Raw genomic sequence first — 23,378 nt, 5'->3', positions numbered from 1 at the left:
GGCTCAACTGTTAATTTATTCTGTAAATTATAGGACTTCTAATTAATCTGGAAGATTCTATCACTATTTAGAATGCAGGGTGAGCTAAGCTTCATTTGAAAAAGAAATCTAACTATTTTCTTAAAGATAAATCCTGAATTTGCAAGTAAAAGATTGTATGAAGAACTGAAATGAAAGTTCATGCTAAAATATGAACACTGGTTGTGACATGCTGCGGCTACCCTAACTTAAAGAAAGACTTTCAAAACCAGAATGTTTTAAAGTTATCAAATAAAAGTCTTAGAGGAGCTAGAAATGCACTGGAGAATACACTGAGAAGTTTGGGACAGGCAACAGAGAGAGGTAGATAAAAGATGGGGCTTTAAAGTAATATCATGGAAACACAAGAAATATTTATTATTAAAAGAAGAGATAGAAAAAAAAACTAGAACAGATGAAGAAAACTGTGTTGCTGGATTTTTTTAGTGCATCTTGTTAGACACCTGCTTTTAGGTGTGAATTCTTTCTCATGCAGTTTGAACACTCGTCATGGTGTTTCATTCCAATAAGTGACTGATTTCTGTGTGGACCTTATTTTGCTTTCCTAGGGAAGCAAATCTATTTACTTAATACAGCACATAACTAATATTTAAGAAATAGAAAACCTATAACAATTTTAAAATACTAAAAATTAATTGACCTAATTTGGATATTAGGAAAGTATTTTGTCAAGCATATTTGGAGGGTGGAAGAAAAAATAAGTTAACTTTCCTAAGGAATTCTTTACTTGTTTCTAGATAGCAGAAAATTTTAAAATTTGCAGTTCAAATGTCATAGACTTCCTCTTTTGATGTATTTAGAGTAATATAAACCCCAGTTATTTATAAAATTTTAAAGAGGAATTAGTTGTTTTAATAGGACAAAGTGTCTAGGAGTCCTTTGAATTCAGGTATGACAAAACTTCATCTAACATTGCTGCCTAAGAGACCATATAAATTTGATTCTATGTTTAAGTTAAGCTTATTCATCAATTATTGGGCTTGACTCTACATTCAGTGAAGTCATAGGTAAAGTCATTACCTTAAAAAAGCCCTTATTTTTTTAATTGCTTTGGGCTGTATTTGTTGAGCTCCTGCCAAGATACTGACATAGATACCACTCAAACAAGAGTTTAAGTCTGTGCTTAAGTCTAAGCACATACTTTTATCTAATTAAAATTCTAGATGGATGTGGCAGACTTCCAGCCTTCAATCTTAATACAGTTGGAACTCACAATTGGATCAGAAGGAATTATGCTTTCAGTAAGAAAAATATCAGTCCTGAGGGATGGGGGTTTGATGTTATCCTAGAAACAAAGGAAAAGATTTGTCCACATTATAAAAATTTTTTTACTCCTGAAAAAAACCTTTTCCTTCCTGTGAGAAAGTCCAATCATGTATTCTGAAATCCTGTCTGTATTGCACTCAGCAATTGTTTGATACCTTCAGTGAAAAAAGAACATCATTCCGTTTGTAATAAAAATCTGTTACAGAAGGATTCTGGAATGGGGCTGTTACATACTACAGAATCCATAAAACCCAAAGTATCATGAAAGTGGTATAAATGGATGTCATTTTCTCTCACATAAATACTTCCAAAGACCAATGAGAAATTTCTCAGAAGATTCTTTGTTTCTTAGTGATTTCCTTGCATAATTTTCATTTTTCTTTCAGAGAATACAGATGTTATTTTTCATGCAGAATTCTAATGAATGTATGGTTGACTGAGAGATAGTGCATATTCTGATCTTCTATAATCACCAATAAAAGTGGAAATAATATTTTTAGATGACTTAGTATTTAGGTTACCCCTAGGTGCTAGATAAGTTCTCCTTAACACACCATTTGAAATGAGAGTCTGTCATGAAATAGTGCCGAATAGCAAAGAAGACTTCAAGATTTTCTCAGTTCTACGCTGCTCTGATACTTGTATCCATGTAAACCTGGATAATCCACCTGCATATTCATCCCTTCCTGTAAAAGGTAAGAGGCAACATTATTAACAAGGATTAGGTTATGACATTGTTTTACAAAATACCACATAAGAATAATTCTCTGTTTCAAATTTAAGCACTCCAAAGTATGGTATATGCAAAACTGTAAATAAGAGTTGAGATGGTAGCCAGCACTGTTGTATGGCTTTGTCCTAAAATCTCATGAGTATACCACAACTGGGTACATGTTTCATTTCTGTTATAAGAGTTATTAAAAGAGGCTTTTGGTCAGTAAACAGTAATGTAGCAGCGTCATCCAGCAGAAAACTTTAATGAAATTTTGCTTAGTGCTAGGCAGAAAATACAATTCCTTACAATAAATATCTTACAACTTTCTCTCTCTCTGTCCTTTTAATGACACCTAATAAAGATAACATCAAGTATTGGTAACCATTCAGTAGAATAAAAATCCCAGAATGTATTCACTGTAGAAATGAAAAGTCTCATATAAACTTCAATGACCTAATGAGAAGAACCTATTTAGAAGGGTGGGTCAGCATTACAGTTGTGAGAAAACATTGTCTTATTCAGGAATAGTAGAATTTTGATTCCTGAATGTTGGGGAATCAGTTTCTCCTAAATTTAATTTAATTTTTGTAGGTTTTCTTATGGTTCGATGTGATTTTAAGATAAATAATTTCAAGCCTACAAGAGCACAAATAGAATGTTTTTTAATGTTTGATAGAAAAATATTTTTCTTTCAGCAGAAAAATTATCATAATGAAAAGTAAATAAAATGACTGATATGTTTAAACTAGTCTTTGTACAAATAATATTGTTTCATCACAAGTCAAAGTATTACTGTATTTCTGTACTTTTTTTTCTTTTACATGAGATTATATAACACTGACAAAGCAGTTTAATTTATAAATTCTGATTGGAATCTGGCATTTAGAGGTGAGCTTTCTTAAATGGTTGTAATTTTAATGTTTCATATTTCAAGCTCTTATTTTTCTTTTAAGCTTTCAAAATTGAATTATTTGAAAAGTGCTATCGATGCCAAGCAGCAAGATTAACTCTACCTAATCAAGTATAGATATAAAAAAACTTAACTACGAGATAAAATAAGAACACTTACCAGTTAAGAAAAAATAAAAAAGGAAAGTGAAATGAAGTAATGAACAAAGATTTAAAGTCACTCTCTGGAAATGGAAAGGAACAGAGAAACCCATAATGTGTTGCCAATCTATAAATAAACAATTAAATTTATTGGCTATAGCAGAAGAACTTACATGTTCACTCGTGTGAATACAGGCTACACAGTCTGGCCTTGACAGACTACTTCTGAATAAAGAATCCAGTACCATAAAGCAGTATTGATTTGCAAGATAAAAAGAATTAAACTTTGAATGAACTTTAGGGACTCTTTTTTTTTTCCCAAACAGTGGCAGTTTTGTACCAGTTATGCATCTAGAAAAAAAAAAAAAAAAGCAAATGTTTTTGGTGATGAAGATCATCATGAAGAGAAAACTTTTCTTTTATAAAGTATTATTTTTAACAGTTATTTTGAAATCCACCTCCTTGTTGCCCCATCCCATCTTTGACCTTGTCAGTTTTAATAGGTTTTAACTTTTATTCAGCTGTCACATTCTTGCTATCATCTTCCTTACTAAAAAAGTTACCATCTGTCTGAACCAACAATATTTTCATTGTTAAGGCATCTTCTCCCACAACATATGTCTTCAATTTCTAATGTGAATCAGAATTCTTGGAGAATGTTGTCAACGATCATGCCACCGATCTGATTGAATCAGCCTTGACATTTTGCCAATTAAACTGTGCACTTTAAAGAAAATTATAAATAGCACTTGCTTTGTTACAAAGTTCAGTATGGCTCACTAGGATAATGAAACATAGAATTTCCTATATTTTTTTGGAGATTCATGTAATAACAAGAATTTCAGTTTTGTGGTCCAATTAATAAATTACTTTTGTAGTAGTTTACTTCTATGTAGTAGCTTTTTTAAAAAAAATTAGATCTTTTTAGAGGTTTTTTTAATATCTAAATTATCAAGTGAATTAAATTAATAAAACATACATTTGCATAATTCTGGAAGCATGACATAGTATAAAAAAATGTTCAGGCCATGGAATCTATGACAAATTATGATGTTGTCTACTTCTTGCACTCTAATTCTTGATTCTAAAGTATTGTGTCTTATTACATTCACAGATGTGATAATTTGACATTTTTTCCTGACTAACAGAATTTCCAAAATATATATTGCCATTAGAAAACAAAAACTTTTAAGGACTTGAGAGGAAGTGGAAGAGAATAGAAAGTTCAAACGTGGATGGAAAGAGTCTTTAATAAGATTTACTTCTGAGAGTAGTTATCAGGAAAACTGTTTTCAGCTGGAAGAAATTAGGAGCCCTTGGAGCCTTCAGTATTACTGCCTATATATAGCATATCCTGTACTGGCTTTTTTTCATAGATCTTTGAACAGTTCAGTCCTGCAAGATACTGTATGTCTTGTCTCCTCCATGTGAAAAGTTTTCTAATAATGCTAGTTGAACATTTTCCAGCAGAGCTATTCTTCAGTGCAAAATTTTGTTTTGACCACACAGATGTCTTCCTAAGAAAAAGTCTGCTTTTCAGAATATTTCTTTGGGACTTTTTGTTCTTAAAAGCTAGATAGTCCAATCTTAATATATCTCAAATGCCAAGGAAAAGGTAAAATATTATTGCTTAATAACTCTGGGGGTTTTTTTTGTTTCTTTTTTTTTTTTTTCAGTTTTCATGTATAGTTACATCATCTGTAACTGTATATGTATGTGACATTACATATGTATGCCACACCACATGTAGACATTGCATCGTCTGGATGTGCATGCAACGGGATGCCAGAAAGAAATATAAAAGGACTTTACTCACACTAAAAACCTGGATTTCTTCATGTGAAGTGTTAATTGTTGCCAAACGCTAATCCAATCTTCTTCACTCAGAGTGGGAAAGAAGAACTATTGCTCTAGGCAGCTGGGAATTTCTCTGTGAAGCCTTCCACCAGATGAACAGCAGATCTGAGACAACTGACTTGATGAAGCTATTCTTCTTTAAATCCGAGCTCTGTTCTCCTCCCAGTTTTTAAGCTGCTTTGGACAGTTCTGTTACCTATTCTCTGTATTTCAATAAGGAGTAGGTGGGGCTGCTAGTTTTGCCTTTAAGAAGGAGTAATTTGCCTGCAGAAAGGGCAAACATCACTGACTATGCAGTTCCTATGTACACCCCCTGGGAATGAACCCATATCTTGCAGGATACATGCATATATATTTGCAATGGGGAAGCCTTGAGTAGGGCCATGGAAAAACACCACAAAATTATCTTATATTTTCAACAATAAATGCAGTTGTGTTACTGAGTCATAATTTCTGTCGTGAGATAGAGCAGTAGACTTGACCTACCTATCACACAAAGCCTCAGTTTATCTCTAAGCTGTAATTTTCTTACATTACTAAAAGCCTTGTACAATGCTCTGGGCATGGAAGTGGCATAGTATTTAATAATAACTGAAGGGTGATTGCAATTCTTCTACATATACACACAATGATTTTCAATAAATGTAAACAGCTAAAATTGAAAAGCAAAAGGAAAGAAATTACAAACATAGAAAAAATAAGTCACAGTTATAGAGCAAAAGATGACAGAGAATATACTTTTATTTCCACTTGACAGGGAGAGATTGGCATTTGATTTCTGTAGCTGGGACATAGAATATCTGTATTTCATGAGAAAGTAAAAGCTTGTGTTCGTGACCAGTGTAATGAGTATTTGTTAAGGTCACATTTCTAAAATCTGAATCTCATTTATTTTAAGACCATACTAATTTTAGGAGAACTATCAAGCAAAGGCACATTTTTAAAACCCAACAGCAGTTTACATGAGGAAACCTTTATTTCTTGTGTCAGTATTTACCCAAATTGAGGTTATTGCCAATCGTTATTATGTTCTTTCTCGCCTTTTAAAAAAAGACACTAAAAAAGAAAAAAAAATTACAGCAGATAAGATACTTTATCCCATGGTGAGAATAACAACCAAGCTGAGACTTATGTAGAATGAAATTTGTATTCCAGTCAATGTTCGTGTGTATAATCAAGTACTGTGTGCAGTTAAATGAGTCTGTTGTCTTGCTATAATGAGTATCTACATCCATCCTAACAGTTAATGAGGAATAAATGACTTATTATCAATGAATGGCAGTATCTAAATAGCTTTGCTACAAAAACAGAATATTAATATGTGTAGCTAAAATAGATCTTAAATGATAATGGACTTATTCAGACTATTAATTATTTTAAAAGCCTCTAGTAAGGTTTGCTGCTTCTGGATGGAATTGGAGCTCAACTGGTTCAAGTGCCCTTGTATGTTTGCAGACAGTGTTAACAAATGACCCTTTAAAATTGTATCTTAGAACTAAATGGAAAAAGGGTTTTTATGAAATACATGTGCTGCCATGAAAAATCAGACCACAGATCTCTGTAGTTCAGCATTTTATTCCCACCAGAAATTAGACCTACTCACTTCAGTGGAAGCAGCAAGAACTGTCTCTATAGCTGACATTGCATTTTAACTGACTCACCTCCTAATGATCAGCTGAGGGTGAGCCTGTGCCCTGAGGTACAAAGGCGATGCCTTTTACTATCATTTTTTTAAAAACCAACGTTTTCTAGTACAGTGAAAAGATTTCATTGTCACATGAATGTCAAATTAATTTCTTTAATTTCTAAGCTCTTGGTCTCAGTGATACCATGTTCAGATCATAAAATTACAACTATTGCAGAAATTTGGCTTGTTCAGTTATTCCTGGCAGTGAGTAGATGCAGTGACCTCTTATCTACATAGACTAACAAATTCTGGGTGAAGAATTAATTGTGGAATTTCTTTTAATTCTTCCCAGTTTTAGCCAAGTTCTCAGCTATTATTTATATCTAGGAAGCTATTCCCAGAGCTTGTCTTGATTCAGGAAAATTAAGTACCTCAGATAGCCTTAGTAAAACAGTAGAACACTAAGCAAGTTTTGATTACATTTATATCTGATGCCACAAAGCTCATATAAAACGGCCTGGATTTACTAATCTCCAGGTCACAAATCTAGGCATTTTTACTTTCAGAATCTACCAAGGTCAGGAAATGAATATGGGTTTTAAAAAAAAATGCGGTGACAATCATTATTATAGTTATTTTTAATGGAATTTCCCTTTTTTCTTAGATATTTTGCAAGCAGTATATATTTAAACTGTGATTCTAGAAGAAAAGAAACTCCACTCTGATGCTCTAAGGGAATTTTTTTACGATACAATACAAGAAAAATATTAAACTTCACTGTAAATTCATATGAGTACACAAGTCAAAAATTCTCACATAAATTTTTATGTAACAAACATCACTCTTTCTAATCTGATCTAAACACACAATAATATGTATCTATGCAGCTAATTAATGAGTGTTACGCTGGACTTAAAAGTATCTGTATTTAAATTTCAGATAATAAAGGTTTCCAAACTAGCTAGTTGCTATGAGATATTTTCAGACAGTTTTCAGGCAATTTCCAGAATAAATTTTTTGTTATACATTTTTTTCTGATTCAGAGAAACTCTGAAACAAAAATAATCTAAGAAAATGAAAAAGTATGCATAGAAAAGAATCAGAAATATATTGTTTCCCTCTAGGTATTCTTCCATTCTTCCATTTCAGCTGAAATTCAATCTTCTTAATACTATGTTGTTTTAAGAAAGGTCTGCTTGCAGATATTATACAGACAAATCACAAAGACTGACCTGAAGTCTAAACCGAGGTCATCTAAATCTGTGGACATTAACATTTAGCTCAACTCTGTGTTCAGTGTGGTGTCTGTTAGAGAAAAAAAAGTATTTCTGTTACTGAATTTTATAGTCCATTCAAAGAGGTGCATAGCAGACTTCCAATACCTAAAGGGGGCCTACAAGGAAAGCTGAAGACGGACTTTTTACAAGAGTATATAGTGATAGAATAAGGGATTATGGGTTTAAACTGAAAGAGGTAGATTTAGATTAGATATTAGTAAGAAATTTTTTACCAGGAGGGTGATGAGACACTGGAATAGGTACCCCATAGAAGTTGTGGGTAGCCCACCCCTGGAAGTGTTCAAGGCCAGGTTGAATCGGTCATCGAGCAACCTGCTCTACTCAAAGGTGTCCCTGTCAGGGTTGGAACTAGATGATCTTTAAGGTCCCTTCCAACCCAAAACATTCTATGATTCCATGACTCTGCCTTTTATGTGACACGTTTTGGTATCTAGTTTCCTCCTTAAATGAGCTAAAAAAACCCTAGTATTTCTGCTTCAAAGTACTCGATGACTTAAATACCATTAACAAACCACTGAAGCGAATTAAATACATCTAGACACCTAATGTTGACATATTTGAGCAGTTTCTATTACACCCAAAATGACTTTATAGATTTAAAGGAAATACCTGATGTGTAAAGCCAGTAATTTATTAGTGTAATTGAAATATTAATAGTCTAATTAAAGACTTACTAATACAAATAAGAGAGATTAAATAAAAATGCATATATTAATCTATAAATTTATGCATACTTGTTTAAATATTTGTATAAAATATTAAACATATTATTTTTATAATAATGTAATTATACACAGAAAAAAAGTCTTAAAAGAAAATACAGTTCATAATAACATACTACCAGACTAAGGACTTTGGTTTTCGGATCTTAAAGATGAACACTTTGCTACAGGATGTGCAGACATCAAATCTTTTCTAAGAAACTTCAGCAACATGTGCTTCATACCTTCTTCCCTAGACATTTTTCAAAGTTTGAAATTAAACCTGAATCACAGGCACAATTGGCAAATAATTTGAATTTATGTAATAAATCAGTCAAATACTAACAAAGTTGTAATTCAGAAGACACAACCTGTTCAGTAAGAAAGACATCTCCTTGGATATGTCACTGTTGCACTGGTACTCATGCAAGGTTTTCTTTGAAATACCAAAGATTAACCCATTTATTATAAAAGAAAATGAGAATTTAAATATGTTTTATGAGATCGTGCAGTAAAATATTTGGAATCACAAAGTCAAAGTTTGTTCTGTTGCATGCACCAGATACTGAATGCTTTCTGAAAATGATGTGTTATTTTTTCAGGAATAGCATGAAAAAATACTTCAAAAATATCAAAAAGGCTTCTCTTTTGGCCTGTGCAAACAAAAATACAAGAATTTTCAAGATAAAACAAGCAGTGGAAGCATTGATGAGTCTGATTTATACTAAGAAACAAAAAAAAGGGTAGGTACTAGAATAGGGGGAGTATCTTCTAATGTAAGAAGCACTGGTTATGCTGTAGTGAATCAGATTCAGATTTTAGAAGGTATTGGTTTGATGTTACGAGTAAACAAATCAAAAATGTTTGAAATGTTTGAAATGTTTGAAATTTTCTAAATTTCCGACATCCTAAATTGTCTTTACACCTAGTGTTCATGAGACTGAAAAGGTACCTGACCATGCTAGCAGCAGAAAATATCACGCTCAAAACAAACTACAAGTGCAGCTGTGCTGTGACTGCAACCTAAAAGCAATTTTCAGGGGAAGTGTTAAAGAGTATTATATAAAAAAGTGGTTTAAGAGTAAAGATATGATTTATGTTCATTTAAGTAAGAGAAATAATATGCAGAATTAGTTTTGGTATATGAAGTGTTCAAGACTCTGTTCCATTTTTTAGATGTAGATAAAATATACTGCTAAAGTTTCCTGGATAAAGTTGCCTTTATAGTGCTGAAACATTAGGGAGAAAACCTTTTGTAAAATAATAAGTGTACTCATTCATGTCTTTGTTATTTAAGATTAATAAAGTTATTTTATTTATGATTTATAGTAACACTAGGGAATCTAACCTTTTTTCTAAAGTAAAGATATAAATCTTTTCTTTTTGTTATTTTTATGATGAAATGAATTTTAAAGTTTCATTTTAGTATCTGGTTGTCAGTTACTATCCATCAGTTATTCTTTTACACTTCATTATAAAAAGGTTTTCCCTGGTGCACTCTATTTCATAGCTTTTTCAAAGAAATCTCATGAAAAGTGTGAAAGTATTCAATGAGCCATACATGCCCACATAAAGTTAAATATACTTTTTATCTCTGTTGCATATTTATTTCATGCAGTATGTCACTTGATTTGCAGTGAGTTGGAAATCTGAGTGTTGCTTTTCATATCAAGTCACACATTAAAATTATTATCTGGTAGCTAGAACTATTCTACTGTCACTGAAGCCATCCCCAACCCCTTTAATTTTGCATGTTTCTACTGTGGAAAGCAGTCTTCAGGCACACTGTGTAGATACAGAGCAATAGGTTTGGCATCAATACAGTTATTTACACCTTCTCTAGCAAACCAGAACACATAATTAATTATGTTTCATTGATAGAGCACATTAATTTTCTAAATTGTTGCAGGGCTGAGCACTATCATTACAATTGTCAATTGATAACTTACTTGTAAAAACTCCGAAGTCATTCAGATATTTTATGAGCAAGATTCTTGGTTAGCTAGTATATAATTGTTCATGGAGGTACAATGAGTTCTGTGTTTTATGGGCAGATGGATGATAAACTGTTGGTCAAATCCTCTCTACCATATTGAGAACAAAATAGCTCACAATATATAGCATAAGCTTTACTGAATTATGCTATGTAATTTTGAGTCTCTCATAGTAGTCTTAGAGAGGACGTTGACTTACTTAAAGAGAAGAAAATATGAGGGACACATTGCCAGATGGGAACAGAGAAAACTTTAAAAAGGTTTTGTTTTTTAAAGGAAGACAACGGAAGTTATAATCCTAAGGGTAAATTTTCTAAAGGACTTCATTGTGGTAGAATATTAAACTAATGATTACCACTGAAGAAAACTTTGGAGCAAGTGACCTGCTTTCAAAAATTGGATTTACATGCATTCAAAAAAATATTCTCATGCAAAAAACTATCTGAAATAAAGTAAATAAACTGCTTCTGAAATCTGTAAGAAGAAAATATTGTTAGCAGTGTGCACAGAATCAGGATTCCAGCACAATCTTCTTTACCTCTTTTCCTTGTGACTAAGGCACAAAAAGTGAGAACAAAAATGATTGTTTCAGAAATTCTTTTGATTCTGACAATCTGGAAAACTTCAAAAACCTGGTGTTTAACCAGCCAGTCCAGAGGCTGTTGTTTCTGATCTATGTTTAAGAGAAACCTAACTTCTGGTAAAATTAAATAAGGGCTATTTCCAAGTAGCTCTATCCTGATATAAAACCATGAATTTCTGCTTCTTACAGCTGAGAAACTGACTTGCAAGATCAGCATTCCAAACCCAAAAACTCACAGCATGTGTCACCAAGCAGCATATCAGTTTGAGACAAAAGATCAGTTTTGCTCCATTTCTTGACTCTTTCTTTGAAGTGAATAAAAAAGTATTTTATTTGGAGTTAAATATTTTGATTTTCAAATTTTCTTCTTTTCAGGGAAGTTTGACACAATGTCAAAGTAGCAGGTTTTTTTTTTTTCATAAATAACTATTCAAAATACTTCCAACTGCACTTGATTCTTTATTTAAACTAAGGTAGTTCATTTCAACTTGGTGAGGCAGGTCTATGTCTATAAAATCATATCATGTAAGTGAGGAAAGCATGGCCTAGTGGTTTTTTTTAGTCTATTTCTGAATTAAAAAAACATGTTAAATGAACCTGTGATGAGACCTTGAGCCAGTCAGAATGTCTTAGTAAGTCTAACATTGCTTAAAGCAAATATAACAGAAGCCACATGAAAAGCTTACGTACTATAAAGTTAATAAAAGACAGAATCAAAACTAAAGATAAGTAGAACATACCTGCTAAGGTAGACGATAAAAACATAAGTAAAAAAGCAACCTCCCAGTCCTCTCTGTCCTTAAAGGACTGTCTCTCCTCCAGCCTAGTTCTTGGTTTAGAACTTGGTGTCTATGACAAGCATCTTTCTCACTGACACCCTTGAGTCTTGCCTACATTTCTGCTTCTTGCTTCTCCCCAGAGAGCTCATAGGAATTTTTGCTGCTTGTTTGGGTTACTTACTTTTTTAGTCTCCCCATGGCGCTTATCCAGCAGGAACCTTGTTCAGCTTACTATGCTCTCTAAGATGGAATAACATGTTCCTGATAAGAATCAAGGCACAGGGTCAAGGCAGTCATCTCACCCAGTCCCAGACTACTGGCAGCAAATAGCACAGGCTAATCAACAACAGACACTATTAATCATATTTTGGCACTATATGCAAATATATATTGCAATGGATTTTTTTTTTAAGAATTTATTATTTTAAAAATTAAACCTTATGTTGCCTATACTGCAAAAGGAAGAAATAAGTGATAGTTAAAGTAGTTATAGATGTTCAGCTTGATCAGTCTCACAGATCTTCCATGACTGAGTAATCTGAGTATGTAGTTACCTCGATTTGATAACTCACTGTTTACAACTTTACTCTTTACCTCATACTCCATCAGACTATTGGGTCTATCCCCAACATAAAATGGCCTGGTGCATTGCATTGGCAAATATATACACTACTACATCTTCTGCTCAGTAACTAGATAGTAATATGGTAAATATTGATATCTAATTTCACCAGTTCTCAGTCTTTATATAAATGTCTAACATATCTTTTAGTCATCTGCAAGCATCACCACTACAATTCTGATGACTTTTTTCATTAAAAACTCCCCCCAAAAAATAAACCAAAAAGCCCCCACTAAATAAATCTTAGCATTAAAGTCAAGTTTGTTGCTTTTATAAGTACATTAACATTAAATAACCTAACATGTAAGATAGAAACAAGCATTACCATTAGAAAAGCTGTGATAGGAGTAGCTTGTGTAATTTGACAAGAAATTATAATTCTTTTTTATAAAAAATACATGACCAGTGACCTAGATGATTGCAGAGTATGCTATAGATCATTCACAAACTGGCCAATTATGGAAATATCTAATCATTTGGGATTGAAAATCATGTCTAAAAAGAGCATTTTGGTGAATCCTGGGAAATGCATCTAATCAGTCTGAAGAATATTTTAGAGGATGTTCCTCTTATGACCAAATGAAGAGGAGTGGATCTTCTTTCTTTTTGCTTTCACAGAAATGTTTAGTTCTCAGCACTTCAGGGAAAATTCTTACATATTTTACAATTGAATTTTTGTCTATATAACTCAAAACCTATTAGAAATTAAGTTTAAGCTAGAAATATGTAATGAGGATACACAACATTTTTTGGGTCTCACTCATGCCTCCTAAACATGCAGGATGTCAGTATTGCTTATCTGTCCTGTTCAACTGTTAAAGAGGAGCACAAATGATAAAGAAATATCAGACACGACATTTGCACAGGGAAGGTCAGTCAAAGTGCATCTGGTCACCAAGTCACATGAATTCTTTCTATGTTCTGCTGGGATCAGATTTACAGATAGCAAAAGATATCTGTCTGCTTACATGTTGTAATCAATCCCTTCTTTTCATAAAATAAAGATCTGAAGAAAAAAAAAATTTTTTTCTTTTTTTTTTTTTTTCTGAAACTCTTTACGGAAACAGTAAGTAGTTGAGAAATATGCCATTGCTAATAATTCCAATTATTAGATATGGTAGAACATAAATAATAGTTGCATTGTATGATTTTTTCCCCTTTAATCACTTATGTATAGTCAAATTACTTTTTCGTAATATGGTGAAGTAGAATAGTTGAATGGCCTGCTATAAATATGAAGCTCAGGACTGATTTAATTGGTATTGTAGTTAGTCTTTTTTCTTTACATTTTTCTTTGTTTCATCTTGATTTTTTGCTAGTGTTATTGTAAGTAAAACAAAAAGATAAATGATAATAACAACATATACATGTAAAGGAAACAAAACAAAACAGGAAAAAACAATATCAAGTAAATTTAAATAGATTGAAACTTAAATTTATCCAGTGAGGGCTGAAGGAACAGGATTCAAAGTGTAAATCTGAACTTATCTTCAGGGTATTGGAAAATTCATGTACATGTTGTGAGCAAGTTGGTCCAATTTCATTTATTTTGGCCTGTTATCTTTATAAAACCCATTGAAGCCCTTCCTATGAATGCCATCTCATTATTTTATGCTTCAGTATGGATAACTTTCAGTTACTTTACATGAAAGATGTTTTATGGAAGTAAAGTGACTTGAATTTATCATGGAAGAGTAGGAGAAAACTTACCTTTCGAGTGATTTGGATTTTTCCCATTAGGATGTTATCACAGCTGGTTTTCAATGTTCTGATACTTCCTAGTATGTGCTGTAAAAAAAAAAAAAAAGGAAATGCAAATCATAGACAACAATGTTTATGTTTCTTCTATTATGTTTCTTTTATAGCATCTTCTTTTTACTTTATTTCTACCCAGTCATTTCCAGATGCTGTTTATGAAGGAAGTGTATATTTAATGTACACCTATTGCAGAGGAATTAACAGCTAATATTAGAGAGATGTATGAAGATGGATGGAATGTTAATCAAACTTGTATACAGTGCACAAGTTCTTCATAATTTTTCAGTTTTAACAGCTTTATTTCAAACAATGTTTCAAACTTACTATCTCTGTCTCTCAAGCTTCTGCTATGCTTTGGGGCTTTTGAGTATTTTTTTAGAGGAAAGGAAATTTTTTTTATTTTGTAAAAGAACCCGGAGCTAATGGTTTTCAGTTATGCCTCATGCTTTCGTAACATCCAGCTAATCATTAATCCTTGAGCAGTGGTCTGAACTTTGGTCATTATTACTTAAAAAGTCACAAAGAATGTTAATGAAATCTAATAAATATCTAGGTTACCCCCAGAGATCATGGCTCCTGGAATAAATAGAGAATAACACTTGACAGTCTACAGTAATTCATATTTATGAATAAAAAAGAGTGAAGGAGTCTGCCTGCATGATTCCTAACAGGCAATGTCACTAAAAGCCTATGAGAAAATATTTATTTCTGTGCTATCTCCTGATATAAATATTATGAGGGAGGGAAAAGAACACTTATCAGAAATATCTGTGGATGAAATTCTTATTAGGGAAGGGTGTAGATGAGCAAAGGTGAAACAGTCAAATTTGCTAAATTGGTGTCAGAAATAAAGGACTGTGCTATTTCTTCAGATATTTAAATTTGTCACCAACACCACAGCATTGACAAAATCTGCTTAGGCCAGTGACAGCTTTGTTTGCTGCCTGCTGCATGACATCTGCCCCTAAATTTTCAAGGTAATACACAGAAATATAGCTTTCTAACTCCCATTACAGTCCAAAGAAACTGCTGCTGACCTGGAACCCAGTATTTCACAAAAAATGACCTAGAAGCTATTGTGTGTCTTTTGTCAGTGCTATATATCAGAATTAAGAACAGATTGTTATTAAACCAATAACTTTATCTGTGTGACACATATTGTGTATTTTCACCTATTACAAAATACAGTTGAGAGAGCAAACATTATACCTGCTTCAGTTATAGGTCCAGGCTGTGGCTCACAGGATGAAATGTTTGCCTTGGACAGTAATGACTGCTGCCATTGAGAAATGACCTCCAGAATAGCAATATAGTTTATACACTACTTCATATACCACAGAATAGTCACGGCATATAGCTTTACTCTGTGTCTTGTGAGAAGGTATCCGTTGTTTTCAGGTTTCTGATCTTTCTCAGCACCAAACAAAGCAATTCTCTGTAGCCTGTTTTAGTGTCAACATTATTGACTGCTGCAAGTTGAGGATAGGAAAGAATACACATACCTACATTAACTTCTTTTTGTACCTCAGACTTATACTTGAAGGTAGGAACAGACAAGAAGGAAAAATTAGCAAAGTGGCTACAAACCATTCTGGAAGAATGGGAGGATCCTGGTGTTGGCATGTACAGGTCAGCCTTTTGCTGGCTGGACAACTGAAACCAGTCCTGAGAGAGGTTCAGTGGTGTTTTATTGCTAAAGGATGAGACAGTTCTAGGTATATTTACTTAACTCCAGACGCTTATCTGAGCTCTCCAGGAGATGAGTCTTGCTGCACTGGGGTCCACCACTTCCTGTCATGAAAAGAACCACATCCAGGTCATTACTTGGGACAGCTCAGTAACTAGGTGCTGCTATTTATTTCCATTTTGAAAGATCCAGTTATCTGACTATTGGAAACTTACTTGCCTTGGCAAGGTGGAACTAGTCAGGGTATATTTTTAGACATCTGAGAGTAATTGAAAAGCCAGTCTTCCTAAGTTGGACTACAGTCATCTTCCGTAAGTCACTGGTACATACTTATATCTGCAATAAAATTAATGGGCTTTGAATGCCACAGATGGTCTTTCCTGTCAAACTCTACATTTTAAAAATTACTGGAAGTATAAAGCCAAAAGCAAAGCTTAGCTACTCATAATCATCTTTAGAACGCCTTTTGCAGAATATAAAGTGTTTTTTGACAAATGGCAATGTAGTGTCCTACATTTTCGTTTGTTCTTCTTCTGTTCAGCCTCTTTTCTCCAGGGTGACTTGGTTCTCCCAGAAAATTTTTCCCAAATAACACCACCATACTTGTATTTACGTTTGAAAACAGAAGAGAAGGAAGATGAAGGGAAGGGGATGATGAACTTTCAGTCAATTTGATTTTCATTCCAAAAGTTCATACTTCTGACTGTAAGTGAATAGCGTAGTTTAAGTTGCATTTCTGTCAGTTTCTGTTATTTTGTTCTGGTCTGATGTAACATGATGTGATCAAAATAAACATGAATTAATCAGACATTTATATTTGCCTTTTTTAATCTGACAGAGCTACTTTTATGCTATATTAAGAGCAAAGCTACAGAAACACAAAAATTTAAGCCACTTGACAGATTTTTTAAAATTCTGAAACATTACTTTAAACTTTTATAAACTTAGTTTAAAATAATTTTTTATTAAGTCAAGTCTGTTTCTTGTTCATGCCTGTGCATATTTTCTCAGGAAAATTAATGAGAAAATGGACTAATTGCATTCACTGTCACATAAATTTTGAAATCAGAAGAGGATTAACAGTAATATTTTCTGCTCTTAATATTCTATACTTGAAAGAAATGCATTTGGTTCTTCTGCAATTAATACTTTAAAAAGATAATGACATATTAATTGTTCCAAGAAGTGTTCACATTGAATCACATAGTGAAGCAAGGATATATAATGGTAGATTTAATGCTATAAAAATGATGTGATTACTGAGAGAACCTGAGAGTTATGTTTGTCCATTTAAATGCAGATTTATCAATACTGATCACGTTTTTACCTACCTTTAAACTTCATTCAGCACAAAGAAGGTATCTGTGGGACATATCCTTCTTTCATGCTTTAGACAAAGAAGGAAGCAGGAAGCTATCTAACAGAGTGAAAGGGAGACAAATCACAGTCCAGAGCCATTGCTTCCTCTGAACAGAATATGTTGGACTTTAACTAATAGGACAAGAGAGTATATTGCTTTCACATGCACTGCACTTCTCAAGAACAAGGAATCTTGCCTATTTCAATTCAAATTAACATATTTGTTTGAAGGTAAGTACGATACTGATCCTATGCCTTTTTTTTTCTTGAAACATGCGCACATGTACACACATATATATATACACATATATATATACACAACTGTAAAAAAACCACACACGTGTGTGTTTTTTCTCTGTGATTTTAAATAAGTGTAAGTACAGCAGTACATTTCACTATGTGCTCACTGAAAACAAATCAAAGGATTGCATTGACACATTATTTAAATAAATCACAGCCTTCCTTAATCAGTGAGCAAAATATCCAAGTACAACATTGATCTTGAAACAGCCAATTTCCTTGAACAAAAAATGGGGATCCAATGACAATACAGAGAGGCTACTGCTTTTATAAGTGAACTAGAATGAATATGTTTGGCTTAGATATAGGCTATATCTATGGAATAAACATTTTTCCACTCAGATATCTGTGGTTTCAGTATGTCTGCTGGAGTGAATAACTCCAAAACTCTAAGCACTGAACCTAAGCCTTTTTCCTTTTCTCTCTAGAGTATTCATCCATAATTCTGCCAACTTGAACTGCATGGAGAAACAAGTAATTACAAATTGTACCACAATTAGTTTATATATGGGAAGTATAGATCTGAAACTAAATTTTCTAATCAAAGCATTACATTCTGAGCCAGCAACAAATTAGTTTGATTAGTTATTGTGCAAACTGTTGGCCTAAGAAGCCATCTGTAAATAAAGACAATTGGAAAAATATTGGAGATTATAAACAGCCATAATGTTAACTTGCTTTTGCATTTTCTCACCATGTAGTGCCAATGTGACATTGTAGAATCTGCAAAGTAACAGTGCATTATGAATATGTAAATATGCCAAATATGCTTTAAGCTCCAGTCTGGCATGTTGATAAAACAGAAAGTTACTGCACGCTTTGAAACTGAACATTAAGCTCTCCACATTTGCTAACATTAATCCAAGCTACTCGCTGTACTGCAGCTTGAAAGATGTTCAATTAAAACTCATTCTGCCTGGTATAAATTACTATTATTATGTTGTGAAAGAAAACCTGAAAATATCTGCTAACTTGTTATATGTGCACTGCCCTTACTCTCACCTCACCTCCCAGTCAGTGATTTCAGAAAATTGCCTTTAGTTATTTAAAATTCTGTCATGAACTGGTTTAAGAAAAACAATGAAGAGCTGAATACATGCATAATTTTTTGAGAATTTCATACTTTAGGCTACTGGATAATAACTGTTGGCAATAGCTGTATTTTGAACATTTATTTTTATTTCCAGGGTGGAAAAGTTTACTTACACACACAGGCACATACACAAATATTTTATTAGACTGATATTCATTGCTAATGTCCATTGATTTGTCTTAAACTATCGTAAGAACAATCAGATACAAAGTGACTTTCACATCTCAAGTAATACAAAAATAATTCATTCACGTATTGCTTTGATGAGAAAAAAACCCCACGCAATGTTGCAGTCATTCTCACTAATTTTTTAATAGTCAATAAGTTGAACTGTACAGATGAGCTATCCAAGCATAAATTCTGTTATTCTCAGACAAGAAAAGACACATGTAAATACCTAAACTATAGTCTGATTGCAAACAAACTGATTATTTGTTTGTTAAAAATGTCATATTAATCATATGGAATGTTCAATATTAGCACAGTTAAGGCATATTTGAAAGCACTATTTCAGAAAAGCTCTTGCAAATACTGATAAAACCAGGCAAGTGTCACTATATTCTATTTCCATAAAAAATATTCTAAACACCCCGAATTTCAAAATTAGAAAGGTCCTTAAACACATGTCTAACAGATATATAGGTAATTTTACTATCATCCACTTGTACTTAATAGCAAGCATATGCCAGCCAACATTTTCTAAAATATGGCTGACTCCTGGGAGTTTTACATAGTTTGAGACAGAACATTGGAATGAACACAATTAAAAACTTGGCAGTATTTTCAATGCCATCACTCCCCAAACTCCCAATGATAGCTATAAAATCAAGCAGATTTTACAAAAACATACAAGGACACCAGTCTTGTATGCTGGATAAGATCTTTCATATTTTCGAGTAGTATCTGACAGGGTCTGTGAGGCTTTCAGGGACATCCATCATCTTTCTCTGTTCTCTGGTAGTACTTGTGAGTTTCCTGGTACAGCTCAAGAAATATCTGCTAGGGAAAACCTGAGCAATGGCTCCCTAGGCCATAGAAACCTGTGTAACTGGCTGATAAAGTGTTCATGGGGTTATTGAGACCCCAAGGGTGTTGCTGCAGGAGAGCTCTAGCTCAGCTCTCCTTGTGGTTTTACAGTGAAGCAATCTCCTGATCATTTCTTGCTCAGACGATGCAACCTAGGATCATCATTCCTGCACTAAACTTGCTGGCTAGAGGAGTCTCATTGGACCATACTGTATCTTGTCCATAGGAAATCCTCACAAGTCCTCGCGAGCATCAGTTCCTTAAATTCCAGCCCTACACATCCACTCCTTTGTGCAACTATACTTTCTCGTACAGACATGGCCTAAAATCTTCTAAGCATTTTAGGGCATTTAGAGTTGCAAGCAAGCATCTTGATGGTTATTTTAATATTAATTTGTATGTGTCCTGTTAATTTTTAAAGAGATAAACAATGAACTATAGTTATTCTGTAATCAATTTTCAACTTGGCACAGATTTTTTTACCATTTTGTAGACTGACTTGGGATTAATTGAAATTTGAATCACTTAAACATGAAATTACCAAACTGTAAATTATGTAAATTATAATTTTAATGCAGAAGTTGACAGATCTGGATTATAACTAAGTGAACTTATTGAATTTATTTACCCAGGAGACCTCTATCACCTTGGTGTGTTTGGTGCCATCCATGCTGATTGCAAAACTTATTCTGTCCAGAAGAGCTGACTGATAAAAATTCTTAAAAATTGCAGTCCTAAAGACAAAAAAAAAAAAAAAACACCCACCCAGTAGTCCTCTGGTTTTCCCCATAAGATAGTACTTCTCTTAATTTACATTTTAATTACTTTTAAATCATTTAACAATTTGCAAATATCATACTAGATGACTAAGTGAGAAAAGTAGCAAAAATTATATCACATTTTGCAAAATGCCAAGCTAGCAGACAGAAGATTTAACTTTACAGATCTTGGCCTTACTGTCAATTGGCATTATCCAAATCACAAGATGTTTGGAACATTAAAGAAAAGCCTCACTGTAATAATTTTCTTTACTTCAATAAATGTACTCGTACATCACCTAAAAGTCAGCCAGAGGAGATAGGTTGTGAAACATATCAATGACTGGTTCTTTTTCCAATATGATTCAATCACAAAAGAGGAAAAGAAAACCACATAACCAAAATTTTTGCAAACACACAAAAAAAGTCATTGGAACATTCAGCACTAGGTAGCAATATTCTTCCCCTTTTTACTACAGGATTGTGTACATTAATCTTAAGCAATTAAAATAGTGTCAGACAAAGGTTCCTTCCTACTCAGAATATTCTGTAATTCTGTGAAATATGCTTGTATATGCCAGATCCCTTCTAATTTAATTACTGTGGGTAACATTTTGAAATATGACTAAGTTGCTTAGGAACCATTTGAATCATGGCCTGTACTTTTAAGATTTTTGGCAAATTTCATCCTTTTGTATAAACTCATTTCTGAAATGAAGGACAAAAGTCTGCATTCTTTTACACAAAAAAATGGACTGGCATTTTGATTGCATTATGATCATCTTTTACTAGTGAAGGAGAAAAGAATTGGAAATCAATGGACCAAAACAAATCCATAGAGAAGGAAGCCTAAATGAGGGATAAAATAATGACAAGAGGCAAATCCTTAATCTCTTTTGGTTCCTTCAAAGGAAAAGTAAAACATTGGGGATAACTGAAGTGGCAAGGAAAACTGTACCACTCTGATTACTACTCTCACCATTTCCTGCAACATCAAGATTTTATCTGACAACACTGATCTGGTTCATGACTACACTGAACAGATGAAGCCATAGACGGGAACACAGCTGTTGTTTGTTACCTGCAGTAGTGGATTCTACATGGATGTGGTACTTGTGTTTTGCTGTCTTTTTTTCAGGTTTCTTTTTCATTCTCTCTTTATTGCATCTCCTTTATTATATCTTCTTTTTTTTAAGAAATTCTTTAGTTTGATAAGTAGTTACCAAAGTGTGCACAAAATTCTTCCATGCATATGTCCACTAAATTGAGATTTTTTTCAGCAATCGTTATACTAACTGCTTAACCCACCCACGCTTCTCCTTATACTTAGTCAGCTCACCACATCTGATGCTTTTTTTTTTTTTATAACATAGATAGCAATTTTAGCATCTTGATTACGACAGAATTAAACAGACTGCCCAACAAGAAAACTGTGTCTTATCTGGAATGTTGGAGGTGAAAAGTATTCATAGTATTATCATCTTGTGCACAGTGGAAGAAAGAGAAGTAGTTGTCATTGTTATTAAGCACCAGCATCAGTAATACAAATCCTACAGGTTTAGCAGGAGGTAGCTGACAGGAAATCTCACACACTTGACTTCTTGGAAAAAGATGACAGATATATGAGGGTTTGAGCATTTTATATTTACTCACTAATATATAAGTTTTATACTTGAATAATATTTGTTTAGATTCTTTGGTCCAGGATATTAAAGTATGCAATACAGAACAGTAAAAAATGCTAAGGAAAAGAACTAACCCAAATCCAATATGCAAAAAGTAGAACAAAACAAAGAAATGGTACTCATGAAGATTTTGTACCCACATCTGAGAGCTTTCTGTAGTGAACAACCATGGTAAAAAACTGCCCATGTACTTTAAACCAAATTACAAGGTGGTTCATTGATTTCTTATTGATGTATTAACCAGCAGTGAGTGAATTATACATCAGGATCAGTATCAGTAATACAACAGTAATACAACCATGATACTAGCCATTTACAAAGTTCAAGAAACAACCAATAGTCTAATCCCTCTCCTCATTCACAGAGAGAGTTATGGGCATGGCTCCTCAAATGGCCAGATGAGTTACCAGTTCACCCCCTCATCCGTGAGTGCAGGTTCTGACTGCATATTTTTGTATGAGATCTACATGCTTTGACTTCATGTGTACCCCTGCCACATCCTACAATCCACTAACCCTCATACCTGTGAGAAAACACCTCCCGAGTGTTTTAATCCCCTTACACCATTAAGCCATTTGTTGTCAGGTCTTTCTTACTGAGATACAGAAAGAATGCCACATCATCCCTCTCTTACCTCACCCCCCATTCCAACCTAATGCAAAACAACAATTTAGCCAGCAAGACATAAGCTGAATTGCATCTTTATTAGGACTAGTTCATTTCTAGCACCAGAGATAAAAAATAGGGATGAAAAATATTTTTAACTTTTCTATAAAAAGTCTTGGAAGTATCTTTTCATATTTCTATGCTGATTTTAAGAGCAAGTAGGTTAGGATAAATAATTGTGGTAGGTTAACCCTGGCCAGTAGCTAAAAATCACCCTGAGTCATTCTCACTTCCCTCTTCTGTCAAATGGAGAGAAAACAGGAGGATGAAGAGAAGGCTTGTGGATTGAGATAAAGACAGTTTAGCAGCGAAAGCAAAAGCTGGGCATGCAAGCAAAGAAAAAGCACTCACTAAAGATGTCCAGACATTTACTGGGAAGCAGGACCTCAACATGTGTAATCAACCATTTGTTGGGAAGACAAATACCATAACCACGAATGTCCCCGCTTTCTCCTCCTTTCCTTGAGCTTTTATTGCTCAGCACTAAGTTGTATGATACGGAATATCTCTTTGGT

General features: G+C 33.5%; 1 long non-coding RNA gene across 1 annotated transcript; it reads right to left on the bottom strand.

Annotated features, from left to right (window-relative positions):
• Positions 1–642: 642 nt before the first annotated feature.
• LOC135417745 (uncharacterized) lies at positions 643–14,858 on the bottom strand. The gene is made up of 4 exons (XR_010432188.1): positions 14,614–14,858; positions 14,242–14,319; positions 3,244–3,421; positions 643–1,991 (listed from the first exon to the last, which is right to left on the bottom strand). It is a non-coding gene; the product is annotated as an uncharacterized LOC135417745 (long non-coding RNA).
• Positions 14,859–23,378: the final 8,520 nt, after the last annotated feature.

Source organism: Pseudopipra pipra, chromosome 1 (assembly GCF_036250125.1).
Source record: "Pseudopipra pipra isolate bDixPip1 chromosome 1, bDixPip1.hap1, whole genome shotgun sequence".
NCBI classification, from domain to species: Eukaryota; Metazoa; Chordata; class Aves; order Passeriformes; family Pipridae; genus Pseudopipra; species Pseudopipra pipra.
This window is presented reverse-complemented; position numbering and strand designations above follow the sequence as displayed.